The following is a 19,945-nucleotide window of genomic DNA, read 5'->3' as shown; positions in this document are numbered from 1 at the left end:
CTGGATTTTTATGTATTTACATATTTTTTTCCTGTGTATGTATGTCTGAAAACTCAAAATGTTGGCGAATTTGGCTACTAAGACCAATTTATTTAATTTTAATGCTACATATTTTTACATATTTCGCACAATAATACATATTTAAGGTAATTACATAATGTTACATAAAATTAATATCCGTGTCAAATGTCGTTCAATTAAACGCCTTGTAAAGATAATTATCAATATTTTAGCATAAAGTAAAACGAAATTACAAAAATATTAATACAATTTTAAAATCAAAGTAGTCAGTATTTAATGGAATACATTAGTTCAGCATTCAGGACAGGACAACCACTCAAGTATACTTACTTACTTACTTGCTGGCTTTTAAGGAACCCGGAGGTTCATTGCCGCCCTCACATAAGCCCGCCATTGGTCCCTATCCTGAGCAAGATTAATCCAGTCTCTACCATCATATCCCACCTACCTCAAATCCATTTTAATATTATCTTCCCACCTACGTCTCGGCCTCCCCAGAGGTCTTTTTCCCTCCGGCCTCCCAACTAACACTCTATATGCATTTCTGGATTCGCCCATACGTGCTACATGTCCTGCCCATCTCAAACGTCTGGATTTTATGTTCCTAATTATGTCAGGTGAAGAATACAATGCGTGCAGCTCTGCGTTGTGTAACTTTCTCCATTCTCCTGTAACTTCATCCCTCTTAGCCCCAAATATTTTCCTAAGAACCTTATTCTCAAACACCCTTAATCTCGGTTCCTCTCTCAAAGTGAGAGTCCAAGTTTCACAACCATACAGAACAACCGGTAATATAACTGTTTTATAAATTCTAACTTTCAGATTTTTTGACAGCAGACTAGATGACAAAAGCTTCTCAACCGAATAATAACACGCATTTCCCATATTTATTCTGCGTTTAATTTCCTCTCGAGTGCCATTTATATTTGTTACTGTTGCTCCAAGATATTTGAATTTTTCCACCTCTTCGAAAGCTAAATCTCCAATTTTTATAGTTCCATTTCGTACAATATTCTGGTCACGAGACATAATCATATACTTAGTATTTTCGGGATTTACTTCCAACCCTATCGCTTTACTTGCTTCAACTAGAATTTCCGCGTTTTCCCTAATCGTTTGTGGATTTTCCCCTAGCATATTCACGTCATCCGCATAGACAACAAGCTGATGTAACCCATTCAACTCCAAACCCTGTCTATTATCCTGAACTTTCCTAATGGCATATTCTAGGGCGAAGTTAACCTAACCACTCAAGTATAACCTAGTATAATCCTACCGTTTTGCATTTTGTTCTAAAAAGAATCTAGGAATTGATAGGTCTAGCTACATACCGACTTCATGTCACTTCACCGCCTGAGCTAGATCCTCATCGGAGAAGCAAGGAATACTCCAAAAGACATTGCTATCAGCCACATGCACTTGTTTAAATATACACCAATAACTTCTTGCGATATATCGAAAGCTGCAAAAGAAGAACCAAATCTATCTCGTAGTACGCGGGCGCAGAATAAGATAGCCACAGATCACACGAGATACTTCTTCCATGCACATACGTGCGCATTTCAGTGTTCATCATAACTTCTTGCGATGTCCAGAGATTTTCAATGCATAAGAACATACTTTCCGATCGCCCACGGATCTTGATTCCTGTGGCAAATTGTCCTTTATGCCTTGATTAATTTGGAATAGCAGCAAAAACTATATCGTGATATGTGTAATTTGTATAAAATTAATCTTATTTATCTTTGTTTAAAATATAATTATTTTTAATGAATAACGTTTAATTCATTGCGAAAATTTAGTATTACTAATATTTTTATTCATATTATTTAGTACATATTTTAAGATTTTTAATTACAGCCTGTCCAGAGGCTAAAGGTGGCAACGCCACCATTGGACTTGCTTTCTCTTGGTTAGCAACCAATTGGGAGGACTGTAGAATTGCTTTCAAGTCACAATACAGTAAAAGCTAGGTGGAAAATCCCTAGAACAAGGATACCACGCCAAGCACTAAATTACCGCTCTTTTGGAATAAGATCCGTCCGCTGAAATGATGAAGTGAGGCCGTAACAGGCCACCATGCTTAATACTTGATAGGAAGAAGAGAAACTACATATTTATGTACATATTTTTAGGATCAATATTACATAAAAATCTGGACGCTCATTACAACTCTGTCCTCTCGAAACCCTTATTTCGGTATTGTTATGAATGCGATCTGTTTTTTTTTTCACTAGCCTCTCGATAATTCAATACGAATAATAATTTATTAGTTAATATTCTCATAAAGTTCAGTTCTTCTCAGAAACTTGTAAATCTACTAGTGGATCTGTTACGGTCTCCTGCCAACGCTTCATAGGACGTCCCAAATTCCTATGACCTCGTAGAGCATAGAACAAGATCTGTTTAGGTACTCTGCTTGGAGGCATCCGTTCGACGTTTGATTTCCAATTTGCACGGTATTGTTGAATGTACATAACAATTTGGTCCATGTTTAGGTCTTTCATGATGTCAACATTCCTTCGATGTTGAAGAAGGGAACAAACAAATAAAAATAAACAACTTCTCCATAGCCGAGATTTGAAGTTAGGTTTGCGGTCGTCGTAAGCCAACGTTCCGTCAACTGGGCTCCCAATGTGTTTACGGCTATAAGATGATGATGGTGGTGATGATGATGATGATGATGATAATAATAATAATAATAATCAGGGAACGGATTTATATGGACTAAAAATATATGAAATATGTAAATATATATGTAGTTATTTTTACCAAAATATGGAATTAAATATGGATTTTTACCAAAATATGGAATTAAATATGGACTTAAAATTATAAAAAAATGACTATGTACGTTAAATATTGGTACATTTTAATCAAACTAAACAAAAAATATAATGGACGTACCTTATCTTCCAATGTAGTTTCAACAAAACACAATTTTTATTGTCTGTTACCATAACAATAGGTTACAAACATTTCTTTCAAGTGCTGAAAAGTGAATCTTCTTCTATTGTCTCTGAGGATAGATTTATACTGACTAAAAGAGCGTTCGACGTCACAAGAAGTAACTGGTACATAATTCAATTTCACAATGTCTGCTGGGGATAAGTCCAAGTTAATCTTCACTGTTGATTCACCACTCATCACAGCAACAACCTTTTGTAGTTCTTCATATCCAGGGTTTTTTGAAAGTACAGTGTCCACCTTAGCTCTTACTGCATCTGCAACTTTACCTCTACCACGATTCAGTTGTTCCACAGTACTATTTATAATTTCAAAACTTTCAGATAGTGAAAGGTGCCTATTTTGGAGACTTTTGAGCGTTTTTATGATGCATGAAAATGTATGCTGAATGTGAGCTAAGTCATTCTTCACACTTATGTCACAGGTAACTGTTTTCGCAGTATCAATTGAGACTGCATCTTCAGAGTCCAATGCAAGGAGAACATTGTTAATAGAGTCTATATGTTCGGCATAATATTCAACTGCTTCTAGCCATGTACCCCATCTAGTTAAAATTGGCTTTGGTGGCAATGGAATTTCAGGGTACATTTCTTTCAACACGTTAACTCTACTGGGAGCTTTGAGAAATACTTTTTTCACTGATGAAATCAACAAATCTACTTTAGGGAAATTGTCTCTGACCACTTCTGCCACACGATGAAATGCATGCGCCACACAAGTAAAATGAGTCAATTTAGGATATACAACAGATAATGCTTGTCCAGCTTTGACCATATAAGGGGCAGCATCGCTAATAAAGAATAACACATTATCGTACATAATACCCTTTGGCCACAGGATACCCATAGCTTCGTTGAACAGTTTAACTATAGTTTTGTTATTGCACTTTTCTAGAACATCACAATGTAAAAGAATTCGTTCAGAATATTGTTCACTTAACAAACCGATAACTACATTACCAACAAGTCTACCTTCTTTGTCGGGAGTCTCATCAATGGAAACCCAAATTGAACTATCTTTAATTTCATCTCTTATCTTCTGTATTGTCTCATCCTAGATGGATGGAGCATACGTCTTCCTAAGTGTTGACTCATCCGGGATTGTATGTTGAGTATATTTTTCAAGGAATTCCCTGAAGACCTTATTCTTTAGTTTGTAGAGAGGAATATCAGCAGAGATGAGAGAACGGCACAGGTCGATGTTAAACTCAGATCTTACATTCGATGTTGTTGGTTGTGTTAAAAACAATTGTCTCTGCTTGGAATTTAGTTGTTTGTTGGCCTGATGTTTACTAGTTGTAATGTGTTGTTGCACCAGGAACTTTTGTGTAGATGATACTGCACACTGACACAAATTACAAAATAATATTTTATTGTCAGTTGATAAACCATCTTCTTTAAATTCTGAAATGTAACTTGTTAGTTTTGATTTTAAATTGACTGAATGACGTACTTTTGGCATATTTACCGTCTTTATAGTATGATTTACAAAACTGAACCTATGTGTACTCTGACTGGCATTTAACTGTTGAGCTGCACAACTGAAGTCTGTTAAAAATTTTAAATTAAATTAATACAGTTTTGTAACTTACTTTCCCATTGTTGATAGGACTGCTAATTTTCAAATAACTCTGATGTTAAAGGGATTACTGAACATGTGTTTAAATCTCTATTGTTGAAATGTATTTTTAAAAGTTAATGGAATTTTGTTTTGTTTTATTGTTAAACCTAATATAATATGGACTGTTTTATATGAAATATGGAAAATATATGGAAATTAACGAAAATATGTACTAAACTCTAAAATATGGAAAAATATGGAAAATAAAAGTAGGATTTTTCAACCCTACACATTGTGAAACATAAAGATAATGCAAAATATAAATTATATTAGCTTTATAAGTAAATATGTATTTACATATAAATCCTTTCCCTGATAATAATAATAATAATAATAATAATAATAATAATAATAATAATAATAATAATAATAATAAGAAGAAGAAGAAGAAGAAGAAGAAGAAAGTTTCGTCCGTTACTTTCCTATTGAGCGATTGACAAAAACTAATGTCCTTCAAGGAGTAAGTTGATTGGTAGGGCTGCTACCTTAAAGCCTTGGTTTTTCTGAACTGACGCATGCGACGTGCGAGGTGTGAGGTGTGAGGCCCGTCACTCACTATCTCTCGTGTAGTCGGGATTTGTGCGAGGCGGGCCTGGCACCTCGCACGTCGCATGCGTCGGTTCAGAAAAACCAAGGCTTTAGGCCTGTCAACATGCCTGTCTATGTGCTTTAACCCATAGAAAGGGTTTCCTCTTCTGCCGATTGCCGTTGGGGACTTCACCCTTCCATAGCTGGCTTCAGTCATCCTGCTGAAGAAGGTGCTTCTTCCGCTGCGCTTGCCGCAAATAAGAAACGATAAAAATAATAATAAATGATACAATTCTAGAACAGGTGTCTCATTTTAACTGTTTAGGAAATATGATATCTTACGACAAAGACGTACAGATTAAATTGTCGAAGTTCTAACTCGTGTGGCACAACACATAGAACTTTGAGGAAGAAAACGAGGAAAGAAACAAAAAATAAATTTTATAAAACAATGACGATACCCACAATATTATGGCAGCAAAAGTTGGATACTAAGCCATAAAGAGAAAAGCAGTATACAAGCAGGTGAAATAACGTTCCCAAGAGCTACTAAAGTATACACAAAATAGATAAAATTAGGAATAAAATTGGCGTAATAGGGCAGGAAATGAAATTACCCCTATCTTAGACAAATTCAAAGTATACAAGAAGAAATGGAGTGACCATGTACAACGCATGGAGAACAAACGAAAGCCGAAAGTCCCCCTAAAAGTACAAACCAGTAGGATGACGAGAACCCGGAAGACCTAGACGACGATGGACTATTGACTCGGAACAGGATGAATATCCTACACCGTGAATAGTAGTAATAATAATAATAATAATAATAATAATAATAATAATAATAATGATAATGATAATGATAATAATGATAATAATAATTATAATAATAATATAGGGAAACGCGGAAATTTTACTTGAAGCAAGTAAAGCGATAGATTTGGAAGTAAATCCTGAAAAGACAAAGTATATGATTATGTCTCGTAACCAGAATATTTTACGAAATGGAAACATGAAAATTGGAAATCTATCCTTCGAAGAGGTGGAAAAATTCAAATATCTTGGAGCAACAATAACAAATATAAATGACACTCGGCAGGAAATTAAACGCAGAATAAATATGGGAAATGCGTGTTATTTTTCGGTTGAGAAGCTTTTGTCATCTAGTCTGCTGTCAAAGAATCTGAAAGTTAGAATTTATAAAACAGTTATATTACGGTTGTTCTGTATGGTTGTGAAACTTGGACTCTCACTTTGAGAGAGGAACAGAGATTAAGGGTGTTTGAGAATAAGGTGCTTATTAAAATATTTGGGGCTAAGAAGGATGAAGTTACAGGAGAATGGAGAAAGATACACAACACAGAACTGCACGCATTGTATCCTTCACCTGACATAATTAGGAACATTAAATCCAGACGTTTGAGATGGGCAGGGCATGTAGCACGTATGGGCGAATCCAGAAATGCATATAGAGTGTTAGTTGGGAGACCGGAGGGAAGAAGACCTTTGGGGAGGCCGAGATGTAGGTGGGAAGATAATATTAAAATGGATTTGAAGGAGGTGGGATATGATGATAGAGACTGGATTAATCTTGCACAGGATAGGGACCGATGGCGGGCTTATGTGAGGGCGGCATTGGAGCTGCGGGTTCCTTAAAAACCATTTTAAGTAAGTAAGTAATAATAGTACGATACATAAAGTGAAACTTAACAGCACTTTACGTAATTTTCGTCGTATCTCTGAAAGGATTTGTTTCTTCTTCATTTTTAAATGAAGTTTTATAAAAACTTGATAAGAGTTGCGATAGAAGTGCAGAAGGCCTATAAATACCATCAGAATAGTTCAAAGTTTCCTTCAACCAAGAATTATAGTCCGTATTTTCATCATACAATAAAATACATAAAATAGTATTTTGACTTTAATTCTTAATTTCGTACGAAGTGCTGTAAAATGGCCTTATGGATTCGTCTGAGACGTTACAGAACAACAACGATGATAATAATAACAACAATAACAATAATAAAATCTTATAAAAAGTGGGATAACATAAGAAGAATAAAGTAACTGGCAATAAATAAACTATTGGGAAAAAAGAAAACGTCATAAGTAAGCAATAAAATTACGCTACAACTGAATATTCAAAATGAATTTAATAACGATCTCTTTGTTAGTTAATGTTAAGTATAATATACTACTGGTTAACCGATTGCCTTTTTAGGCTGTAGCATATCTGACCTTATAGGGATACCGGGTTTTATATTCTTAAGAACCACCCACTAAGACACAAGATATCTCGACCCTAGACTCCTCGCAGATGAGAGCTTCGCAGTGTGTATTGTCTGCTCAGACCTTTCTTGGAATCTACCGGAGACCAATGTCTCACTGAGACTTCATTTCGTGGAAATGCCCATCTCAAATTCAACACTAGTCGGTAATTAAGGTCCTCATTTAAAGACGACATTCTGGTGGCAACGCAAGCTAGAAGTTACGGGTATCACAAGGGATAGCTGTAAGGAGGGGGATTCCCGGTGTACTTGCCTTACCTAGAAACATCGTGTATTGTAACCTGAGAGCTTTCTTAATTGTACACTCCGTGTTACGTGAAATGAGGTCATATCTCACCTTCCCTTCATGCATTATAGTCACTGCAACATTATGGAGTATATCTGTTACGGTATTACCACAGTCTAGTATATACAGTCACGAAGCTCAATACGTAGGGAATATGCATCCATAGATAGTTGCTAACCACTAGGATCGCTATTGCCTCATCACAGACAATGCGAAATAGTACCGGCACAGTCTATTGTGTCTAGTACCCTCAACAACTCAAGCTTCGTGACTGTATATACTAGACTGCCGTATTACTGCATGGTTATACAAATTATGTAATGAAAGAAATAAGTAGAGCTGAAATTGGAAAAAGAGAAAAAAAGTTTCAAGAAAAGTGGCAAGGCACAACAATTGGTGATGTTTAAAAACGGTTTCTTGCTCTTGAATGAATGAATGATTGAATGAATGAATGAATGAATGAGAGTTGAAATGAGAGAGACATTAAAAGGTACGCGAAAGCGCGTCCTTGTAAATGAGTCCGGGACACACTTTGGGAACCACTGCTGTAGGATGTACCCACAATAAAACCATTGTCATAAACTAGCTTCAAAATATTAAGAAAACATTCTGAAATGTATTTTAGTGAGATTTGAAATAATGAAATAAGATTAAACAATAGTAATTACATTTTAGTTTTCATGTATGTATTATCAATAAAATTTTGCACAATTTTATACGAGTATACCAAATCAGATCAGTTTATAACGGTTTTGTGTGAAAAACAATTGATAATTCAATACAGTTTATCGGATCCAACATGGGTATTAAATTCATGTATGTAGACACACTCAAAATCTCTACAAAATTTCGCGTCTGCACTTCACAACATTTAACTTTGAAATTAAGGATTGTGCCTGAGATGACGGAAACATATAGCTATAACTTAAGAGCTTCCGTCACAAAAAATAGTGTCAACATAATATTATGTTTATTGCATTTTCTAAAACAAAACTAAAGTTGCCCATGAGCACCAATGAGTTAAACCAATAGTTCTAGGTATATTTATTCACAAGTTTAAATACAATCCCACGCAAATTTTCACTCTAGTATCTTAAAAACCGTTGGAAATCGTTTTAATAAACAAAAGTTATTGGCGCCAATTTGTATTTCTAATGATCCATAACGGTAGTAGTTTCACGAAATCTGAAAATAGTATACAATTGCAAAAGTAGCATATATTGAGCATATACAATTTCAAGGTTGTATATTTGTTCATTGCTGAGAAAAAAATACTGAATTTCACCGATTTTTCAGCAGTTAAAAGCACTTAAAGGTTTATGTCCGCTCTTATATCAGTTAAATGAATATAAGCCATGTAATTATAATTTATAATTAGGGCCGTGACATCGGTATATTTGTATTAGTTTGAGGTGAACATACGACGCCGGACAGAATGTAGTCGGCGTTTCAAGTTCAGGCAGCGGAAGCGAATTTGATACACGCCTAAGCAAGCACGTTCTGTGTTTTGTATATGATTACTGCGTATTATAAAATAAAGATAATACAATTATTTTATATAAGGGTCAATATCGGAAAGGTCTAAAATGCTGTGAGGTTGAGAAAACATACTTAAATTGTCAAAAATTTGATAAAACACAAGTCTAAAAATATTTTTTTTTTTAATATTTAGAGTTTTGCATTACAGTTTTAGAATGCCTAAAAGGTATAGTCTATGACGTAAAATTTTGCTTTCCCTATATTAACTGTTACATTAATTTATTTATCACATCTATCTTACTTTTCTTGCATGTTGTTCGCCTGGTTTCGGTTCCTGCTGCAGTAAACAACAACATTCATTTTAAAAGTTTCAAATGAAAATGACAGCCGAGTATCGGATAGTACAGTGGCCGGCAGATGCTGCAGTTGTGACGTAAGAGCCAGTCAGATCGCAAGAGCTTGGGAGAACGAGCAGTTGAGTCTGTCTACAGTATGTCACCCAATTACAGACACGAATAAGTATGTACAAATATTAGAAGAACTGAGTCAGGAATTTGGTTGCAGATTTCAAGAGTTTGCAAATCTTCAATCTGATATTTCCATATTTGCGACAAGAGTTTCAGTGAATATTGACAGTGTTCCATCATCATTGCAACTGGAAGTCATTGATTTGCAAAATGATATTGAAATGAAAGACCGCTTTGAAAACAAAAAGGATCTATCTACATTTTATAGAAGATTTCCCCAGGCAAGATTCCCTCGATTGCATAGATTTGCTGCTAGGATGTTGAGCATATTCGGATCTACGTATGTATGTGAATAGTTCTTTTCTTGTATGAAGATCTGCAAACCACAACATAGAAACCACCTGTCTGATCTGTACTTGAAACATATTCTTCGCTTGTGTGTTAGCCAGATTATGACTCCAAATATTGCAGAATTAGTGCGCGAAAAAAGAGGAAAAAAATCTCGACAAAGCGTTTAGCTTGGGCACAGTAGTGACACAAAGTGATGATGTGTTTCAAAAGTTGAAATATACTTTGCATACCACTCACCAAGATAAGGCCTATGTAGTTTAATCTGTATATTATGTAGAGAAATGTGTGTTAAAAACCCTTGAACTGTTTTCAAGTTTCCGAGTAGACAAAGTGTTGCAGTACTGCATAAAGTATTTATTTATATGCTTCTATGTTTATAGCAGTTTCGGAATTTCATTTATATATGCAAACGCTTCTGCAAGTGGCTGTATTATGAGTTTCATGTTATTGTAAGTACATTAAATTTGATTACAAACCAAAATATTTTGTTACATTGATTTATCAAGGTTGTACAGTTTTGTTTTCGTACAAATATATTGTAATTGTGCTGTTCCCATACTATCTCAGAAGAATGGATCGCGCTCTGTCAGTGCATAGACGCCGCACCACCACTGTTCAGATGAACCTTCTCTCCACGCTGTGCTCAGTACGCAGAGATTGCCGAGCAAAGAGCAAGGCGGCTACGTCGTATGACGTCACAGAGCACGGAACATGCCGGTCACTGGGATAGTATAACCTTGCACGCGGAAAAACTGCGTTCTACATCGGCTGAAACCTAGGGCGCATATGTAAAATATTTCACATCATCCATTTCTACATCAAGTTTATAACAACACTTGTCATCTGACAAAGTTCTTGCAATTTTGCATAATGTATTGAAACCACAGTTTTTTTTGTGTTCATTTTAGCACACATCTTTTTTCTTATATTATTATACGCCATATACGTTTTCGGCATTCCAAAACTGTAATGCAAAACTCTAAATATTAAAAACAAAAAAATCTTTTCAGACTTATGTTTTACCACATTTGTGACAATTTAAGTATGATTTCTAACAATTAGTCTCAATCTGAAAAATTGAGATCTTTCCTATGTTAACTCTTATATACAATGATTGTTGTCTTGATTTAATAATACGCAGTAATCGTATAAAAAATACGGAACATGCTTGCTTAGACGTGTGTCAAATTCTCTTCCGCTGCCTGTACTTGAAACACGTCGACTAGATTCTGTCCGCCGTCATATGTTCACCTTCAAACTAATACAAACATACCGATGTCACGGCCCTATTTATAACACACGAAATAGAAACAATCTCAACTATAGTCTACGGTCTACTGATATACCCGAAGATCGTACACACGGAATATAACCTAGATGATAAAACGTGCATGAATAAACTTAACAGAAAATATATTTTTATTCTGTTCAATGAGAAGGTAAAGAAGGAATAGGCCTATAGGTTGACTGTGAAGTATGCAGATGAATGAAATGTAGCGTAATACATCCTTAACTTAGTAATATCTGAATTCATAAATCAATAAAATTGTTGATATATAGGGATAATACAAGAAATAACTATGAAACCGAAGATCGTTAAAAAAAACTGATGTAACATTTTTTTTTCCTTTTAGAGGAACGGTTTGTAAAATACATGCCATTGTAATTACATTTGCCGATGTGCAAATAAGACAGACATCAGAAATACAGTATTGCAGTATCCAGCGTCTAATGGGTTTAACTTATGCTTTCCTAATATTTGTTCCACTCCATAGGCATTAAATTGCATTATACTGTATTTACTCACCAGACGGCCGGGTCAGGATGCTCCATTCCCGAGTCCCTGAAGACTCTTCTTCCCCGTCATCCCCTGGACGACATCTTCATTCTACACTTCACCTCCTGTAACAATATAATAGATCATATTACTATCATTATCCTCGCCATGTTTGCCACTTTCATCATTATCATTATTATCGCCATTATCCTCATTATCATTAGTCGGATGATTATCATCGCCGCCAACCTTAATCTCTATTATTATCGCCTTCTTGATCATCATTATCATTATCACCGTTGTCATAATCATTATCACCGTTGCCATCATCATTATCTTCGTCGTCATCTTTAACGTTATCATTAGCGTTGCTGTCATCATCATTAATGTCGTTGACACCATTACTGTCATTATCAATGCCGTCAACGTTAGCTTCATTGCCTTCTTCTGTAGCATTATCGCCACCATTATCATTATTTTCATCGTCATTAGCCTACTGCCATCATCATAATTTCAGTCATCACTATTATCGCCGGCATCATTTCCATCATCGCTGTCACCATCATTTCCTCCGTCACTCTCATCGCCGTGATCATCATTTCCTTCGTCATTATATTGCTGTCACAACGTTATCAACGTTTACGTTATCACTATCATCGTTGTCGCTATCATTAAAATCATTTATGTTATCACTATCATCGCATTTATCATAATTATTTTCGTCATAACCATCATCGCTGTAGTTATAATTCCGACTATCATCGCCGTTATCATAATCGCTTCCGTCGTCACTGTCATCGCCATCGTTATTAACATTTTAGTGGTCACTATCATCACTGCCACCATAATTATTTGTCATTACTATCATCGCCGTTATTTCAATCGTCAGCATAATAGTCGTCTTTATTTCCGTCGTTACTATCAAGGCTGTCATCTTTACTTCGTCGCTATCGTCGCTGTCATAATTACTTCCATCGTCGCTAACATCGCCGACGTCATCAATACTTCTGTCGTCACTATCACCACAGTCACCATAATCATTTTCATAGTCACTACCATCACTGTCATCATTTTCATCGTCTCTGTCATCAAAGTCATCATTTCTTTTGTCATTTTCATTATTTGCCTCGTCACTATCACCGCCGTCGCTATAGATATTTCTTGTCACAATCATCGCCGTCACCATAATCATTTCTGTCGTCACTACCATCATTGTCATCGTTTCCTTCGTCACTATCATCACTGTCATTATTTTCATCGTTACTATCATCGCCGGCGTTATCAATATTTCCCTCGTCACTACCACCGCCGTCACCATAATAATTTTCGTCGTCACTACCATCACTATCATTATTTCCATCGTGTCTGTCATCGCCGTCATTGTCAATACTTCCGTCGCCACAATCATCGCCGTCACCATAATCATTTCCGTTGTCACTAATATCACTGTCATCACTTCCTTCGTGACTATCATCGCTGTCACCACTAATTGCATCGTCACTACCATCGCCGACTATATCATTACTTCCTTCGTCACTATCATCGCCGTCACCATAATGATTTCCGTCATCACTGTCATCATTTCCATCGTCCTTGTCGTCGCTGTCATAATTTCCATCATCACTGTCGTTGTCATTATTTTCATCTTTACTATCATCGTCGTCATTATCAATATTTCTGTTGTCACAATCATCACCGTCATCATTATTTCCATCGTCACTATCATCGGAGTCGTTATGAATAATTCCATCGTCACTATCATTTTCATCATTTCCGCCATCACAGTCATTGCAGTCGACATTTCTGTCGTCACAATCATGGCTGTTATTATTTCCGTTGCCACTATAACCGCCGTTATCGTCATTTTCGTCGTTACTATCATTGTAGTCATCATATCCGTCGTCACTATCATCGCTGTCGTTATAATCATTTCCGTCTACATTATCATTGTTGTTATAATTTCCATCATCACTATTATCGCTGTCGACATTTCTGGCGCCACTATCATTGTCGTTATTATTGCTGTAATCATTATAGTCATTAGCTCTCGTCACCATCATCGATGTCATGGTTATCATCGTCTTCGTTATCATCATAGTCTCCATCTCCATCTTTGCCCCTACAATCGGATCATAGTCATCGTCATCGTACTATCGCCATTACAGTCTGCTATCATTGCTGTCGTCGTCATCAACAAAGTTATGGTTTTTGCTATTGTTGTCACCACTTTCGTCATCATTATCATCTCAATCGCCATCTTTGTATTAAGATTATCTCCGTATTTGTCATCATTGTCAGTCTTCATTGTAATTATCAACAGTAATCTCACTAGAGGGTTTGATTTATCTAGAGAAAATCAAAACTCGAGTGGGATTTAATTGACTATTACATGATTAGAAGAAAGTATATAAAGATTAGAAGAAATAAAGTAGGCCTACTATAATACAATAAAATGTTAATTGACTTAAGAAAATACTATACTGTCTTGAAAAATGTTTGATTGTTTCATTTTTTATTAAAACAGTTGTATTCCACTTCAATTACCATCATGCTTATTAAACAATCTTTGATAATCTCATACAGCAGAAGCTATAACATAACCTTAATAATATAAATGGAGACGAGAAGGAAATTCTATCATTATGCAATGAAATATATGAGAGAGGCGAATGGCCTGAAGATTTCAAGGAGACAGTGTTGCTGCCAATACCGAAGAAAAATAATGCCAAGAAATGTAAGAAGTTCAGGACTATCAGCCTGATATCGCACTCGACGAAGATTCTCCTGCGAATACTGAATCGACATTTATATTCTAAGCTGGAAGGACAGTTGGAAGAAGAGCAGTTTGGCTTTAGAAAAGGAAAAGGTACAATGCATGCAATCGGACTACTACGAACAATCGGCGAAAGATACTTCGAGAAGAATAAAGAAGTGTATTGTGGACCTAGAAAAGGCGTTTGACAGAGTGAGTTGGAATAAACTGATGGACATCCTGAAGAAAATAAATATCGATTGGAAAGATAGGAGGCTATTCAGTAACCTACCTTCTTATATATCAAACAACGAGTCGAAGTCAGGATAGGAGAAGAAATGTCTGAAGCAAGTGAAATAGGGAGAAGAGTACGATAAGGATGCCCTTTATCATTTACCCTGTTCAACGTCTAGGCTACTAGGATTATTTGGTGAAGAACTGTTTTCAGAACATTGGAGGGGTAAAAGTAGAAGGAAGAAGAATAAAGTGCATAAGATTTGCTGATGATATGACGTTGTTAGCAGAAGGAAATGATACTAAGGGATGTGCTACTGGAGCTAAATGACAGCTGTGAACAGTATGGAATGAAGATAAATGCCAGCAAAACGAAGACTATGGTTATCGCAAGGAAAATAAAGAAGGTAAACTTGCGAATTCTGAATGAGGCAGTAGAGCAAGTGAACAGCTTCAAATACTTGGGATCTACTATAAGCAGTAACATGAGCTGCAGCCAGGAAGTCAAAAGGAGGATGGGATTGGCAAAGGTAGCTTTTAACAGAAAAAGGAAATTCTTCTACCGACCTCTGGAAAAAATAACTAAGGAAGAGACTAGTGAATTGCTTTGTGTGGAGTGTGGCATTATATGGGGTAGAAACATGAACATTACGACGAAATGAAGAGAAACGAATAGAAGCATTTGAAATATGGATATGGAGAAGAATGGAGCGTTTGAAGTGGACAGACAGAATAAGAAATGAAGTTGTGTTGGAAAGAGTGAGTGACGAAAGAATAATGGTAAAAATAATCAGAAAGAGAAAAATTAATTGGTTGGATCACTGGCTGAGAATAAACTGCCTTCTGAAGGATGCACTGGAAGGAATGGTGAATGGGAGAAGAGTTTGGGGCAGAAGAAGATATCAGATGATAGACGACATTAAGATATGTGGATCATATGCGGAGACTAAGAGGAAAGCAGAAAATTGGAAAGATTGGAGAATGCTGGGTTTGCAGTGAAAGACCTGCCCATGGGTAAAACACTAATGTATGTACTATACGTATGTAATACTATAAACAAGATAAATGATAGAAAAGTTTTAATTAAGAATTATGAAATAAACATGAATCATTTTAAAAGGTATACTACCTGTTCCACTTCACGTTACCTCTCGGAGTGATGTCGCTACCGTCTCTGTTTACATCAGAACTACGGTGACTGTAGGCAGCAAGCGGAGTTGCGGGGGTAGGAAACATGGTACAGGACGTGTTGCAATGTTATAGACAGTATTGGTACCCCAACGGCTTTTGCTGCTCTTTCTACTGCTTTTGCTAAAGGCAGAATGAGACCCGCCCTGTTTTCCTCTCTACAAAATTTCAATACGTTATAAATTATCTTCCTGCTTTGAGAATTGTACACTTTCGGGGATGGTTTCTTCTTTGGAGGAGTTTCCATATTTTGTCACAATTACAATCCTTCCCTGAAAATTCCACACAGTATATTAGGCTATCTTATGAATTCGGTTACATAAAACCTAAACTGAACTTGATTGAATGCACAGTGTATTCAATGATACTACAACTAAATAAATCACTAATGCAGTATTATAATGTGTCAACGGCATGTAAACACGAAACGTTTCATTCAATACACAGCATATTAAAAGATATTACAACTAAATGAATCACTAATGCAGTATTAAAATGCTTCAGTGGAGTATAAATACGTACCGTTCGATTCAATGCACAGTATATTCAATGATAATACAACTAAATAATTCACTAATGCAGTATTAAAATGCTTCAACGGATTGTAGACACGTCCCTCACGCTGCTCTAGTCTAGACTGATAGACTAATATCCTCTCGCGACTGTACACTGTATGACGTAACGGATGGTTCAAGAAGACGCCGCGGGTAACGTGAGCTGAAACGGGCAATAAGTATTGAAAGTACATTGTTGACAAAGAAACAAATGCTAGAGAGGTGATAAAAACAAATGCTAGGAAGGTGATAGAAATTGTAGGATAATCAGGCATGATTGGTTGAAACGCGTCGTTCCTTACCGTTTTATTTGTAAAAAGTAGTATGACGTGGTAAAAGTGTAATAGTCATCATAACATTGTTTTCATTGTTATCGTTGTCAAGTTTATTGTCATTACATCATCATCACCATTTCTATATCATCATTATCATTAGCATACGAGTAATCAAACATTTAATTTTATTAATGTTTATGCACGGGATAATCGTTGGGTGTTAACGAATATTGCTAACCTGTCAAATTTCTTTTTAAACATCGTCTTCATTTCGTTAATTTTTTTTAACTTGGTCGTTCCTCTCGCAGAATAATATCCATTGATGTGTTGTCATAACTTTAACAAATGGAATTTTTCATAAGGTGAATAACATGAATGTCCTAAAACAATAGCAAATTCTATGTCGATTTGCTTCTTGCAACACCCTTGGAGCTCGTGGTCACCCCTGGCTTGGCTTTTCGAGGCCGGACCTAGGATGGATCTTTGCACTTAAGCTTGCTTCAGCCCAGTGGTCGCATTTTAATACTTTCAGCCGTTGTACAGTGATCGCAGCAAACCTACCTAGCTTATTCATCCTGTATGCTAAACACTGCCGGCAGGTTTGGGACGTCGCGTTCTATTTGTACTACATTTGCCGACCGCTGTTTTAGCCCATTTTGCGCCCTATGCGTATATGACAGAAACAGGGCCAATCCTAGAACGAGAACCTGAAAAGGCCCAGGGCCCGAGTCGCAAGCCCTTCCTATATCACCATCTGACTCCAAGACTTCACCTATTGTTAACTATTCCAAATGAAACGACAGGAAGATAGAGTGTTGGTTGAATGAAAGAGGAAAACGAGAGTACCCCGAAAAAAAAAAAAAACCCTCTGTAACGTCTGTTTGTCCACCACAAATTTATAATTCCATCACGACCTAGCAGGGGATCGAACTCGGGCTGTCGGGGTGGAAGACTCGACTGTGGTCACCCTTGTTCAGTAGGAAAAAAACTGCTTCGTCAGCCCCTCTACAGCGTCCTGGAGAGGAGAAGTAATGAAACCCGCGCGGACATAAACCTGTTTTTACCTGCCCGTGCGAATGAAACTCTCTTGAAGACGGAAATGCATTAGGAGCTCGTGAACTTTATGCAGAAAGGTACCCCGACAAGCAGTTGCCTTGTACAAGAACACTCTACATGAATTCAGCAATGCTTACAGGGACAGATTGATTTCAGAGGAGTGGTTCAGATGCTGAAAGATCAAGAGAGGTATGGAATTATGAGTTCCTGGAACAGTTCTTCGTAATGTGAACGAAAATCCACAAGATACTATAAGAAGAAATGCTGTAAGGAAAGAAGTTAGCCATATCATTTTGAATATCATTCCCTATTAAAACCTTCTGTACCCTTATTTATCACCTTCAACGGAACGTGTGTACAGGTTGTAAGAGGAATAAGTGCCGTCCTTTTCACAGTCGTCGGGAACGGTCTTCAGAATAAAAAAAATGTCCATACAACATAGGGTCAAAACTTGATAGTTTTTCCAGAAAAAAATATTTCTTCTCTTATTTTATTCGCGTTATACTGCATATATCGTTAGTAAAATTACGAAAACTATTCTTACATCAGTAGATATATCTATCAAAGAGTTAATATTAGTTTAAATAAATATTTGTGTGTTCTATTACGTTTTCGTGAAATTAACTAAAAATGCATGCTTAAATTTGTTAATATTCTGGCGTGAGAGACGGTGGCAACGTATTCAGCAGGCAGTACCCTGCACAGACGTACAGTACGTACATGTCAGCTGAGTTCAAGCTCCCTGTCCATAGGTATATTGCCGAGTGGATGACAGTTCGGTACCAGGTATTCATAAACAACTTACAATGTCATTCACAGTTTAAGAATATCATATGTTATTAATTTATGGAGAAAGTCGTCGTAATTCAAGTGAGGCAAGAAGATGTACCGTCAATGCTTTCCGCAATGGAGTTTACCTAATCGGCGAACTTTTGTAGCGGTTTCTCAACGATTATTAGAAACTAGGAGTTTCTTACATCGTTTCGAAAATTCACAAACAGAAATTTCTTTAAAAATAGTACTGCTTTATGGAAGCGGGAGAGATTAAAATGTTGCATGAAAAAAAATTCGTGTGATTTTGTGCAGTAAACCATTATTGTTTTTTTTTTAGATGTACAATAAAAATGGACCAATATTCCCAATATTGTTAAATAAAATGGGAATTTACTTTAATGTTCTATTAATGAGATTGAAAGTTTGTATTTGCTGCTCATTTTATGTAAACAACAGTTGTCCTGGTCCACCCCTGCATTAGAACAGAGCATCTTTTTTTTGTACCGGTATGTCTGTATCAGCTGTACCATTGTACTTGTAAACTCCCTCCACTCCATCCAGCAACGTTTCCAAATATCTAATATTGTAAATTTTAATAATTAGTTAAATATTGCAATTATAAAAAAATTGTGAGGACACTTTTTCTTCCTTATGACATGAACAATGATCAGTTAAAATAATTGAACTTATACCCCTTACACCCTGTAGCCTATATGGTATCTACGACTTGTTGTAGCATGAGAGACGAATGGATTTAGTAATACATTCTCTAATTCTCTCGCTTAGCTTGTTAGCAATAAAAGTAACTATAAACTGATTTAAGTCTACATCATTTTACACGAAACAAATAATTTCAAAGTGGTTATTCTTCAGGGAAACCCCTTAATAACTCTAAAACGAAGGGTTTTTTGAGAGCCATGTTTATATAAACTTTCTTCAATGTTTTGTTGATAGCGATTCTCCCTAATGCTGGATTGAGTGCTAATAATAAGATAATAAAATTATTAGGCTATATAATTAGGCCTATATAGGATAATATGAGAAATTATTAACTAGTAATATTTAAAACAAACACAGGACACAGTAAAAAAAATGTTACGAGTAGGGTAATTTTTGATGTCACAATATAGGATCTGAACAATTAAAATTATGAAGTAATGATCTCCTGGTTGTTTCAAAAATATTTCAAACAAATTTTGAAGAATACCTTATGAATATTACTTATATGTTAAAAAATTACTGTTATTATTACCGCTATTGCTGCATTTCATTTTTACCGTTCTGAAATCATGAATTGAGAAAGCGAAATAATTTCCATCACTGCAACTCAA

The 19,945-nt window shown here is 36.0% G+C and overlaps 1 protein-coding gene across 1 annotated transcript in view; it reads right to left on the bottom strand.

The window, feature by feature from the left end:
- The window catches only part of sr (stripe), a 1,127,550-nt gene that overhangs the window by 440,610 nt on the left and 666,995 nt on the right, over positions 1-19,945 (bottom strand). The window contains exon 5 of the mRNA XM_069823631.1: positions 11,812-11,906. The gene's annotated coding sequence lies outside the window, so the exon portion shown is untranslated. The remainder of the gene's footprint in view (positions 1-11,811; positions 11,907-19,945) is intronic.

This window comes from Periplaneta americana, chromosome 4 (genome assembly GCF_040183065.1).
Source record: "Periplaneta americana isolate PAMFEO1 chromosome 4, P.americana_PAMFEO1_priV1, whole genome shotgun sequence".
Classification (NCBI taxonomy): domain Eukaryota; kingdom Metazoa; phylum Arthropoda; class Insecta; order Blattodea; family Blattidae; genus Periplaneta; species Periplaneta americana.
Note: the sequence above shows the minus strand (reverse complement) of the source record. Positions and strands in the feature narration are given on the sequence as shown.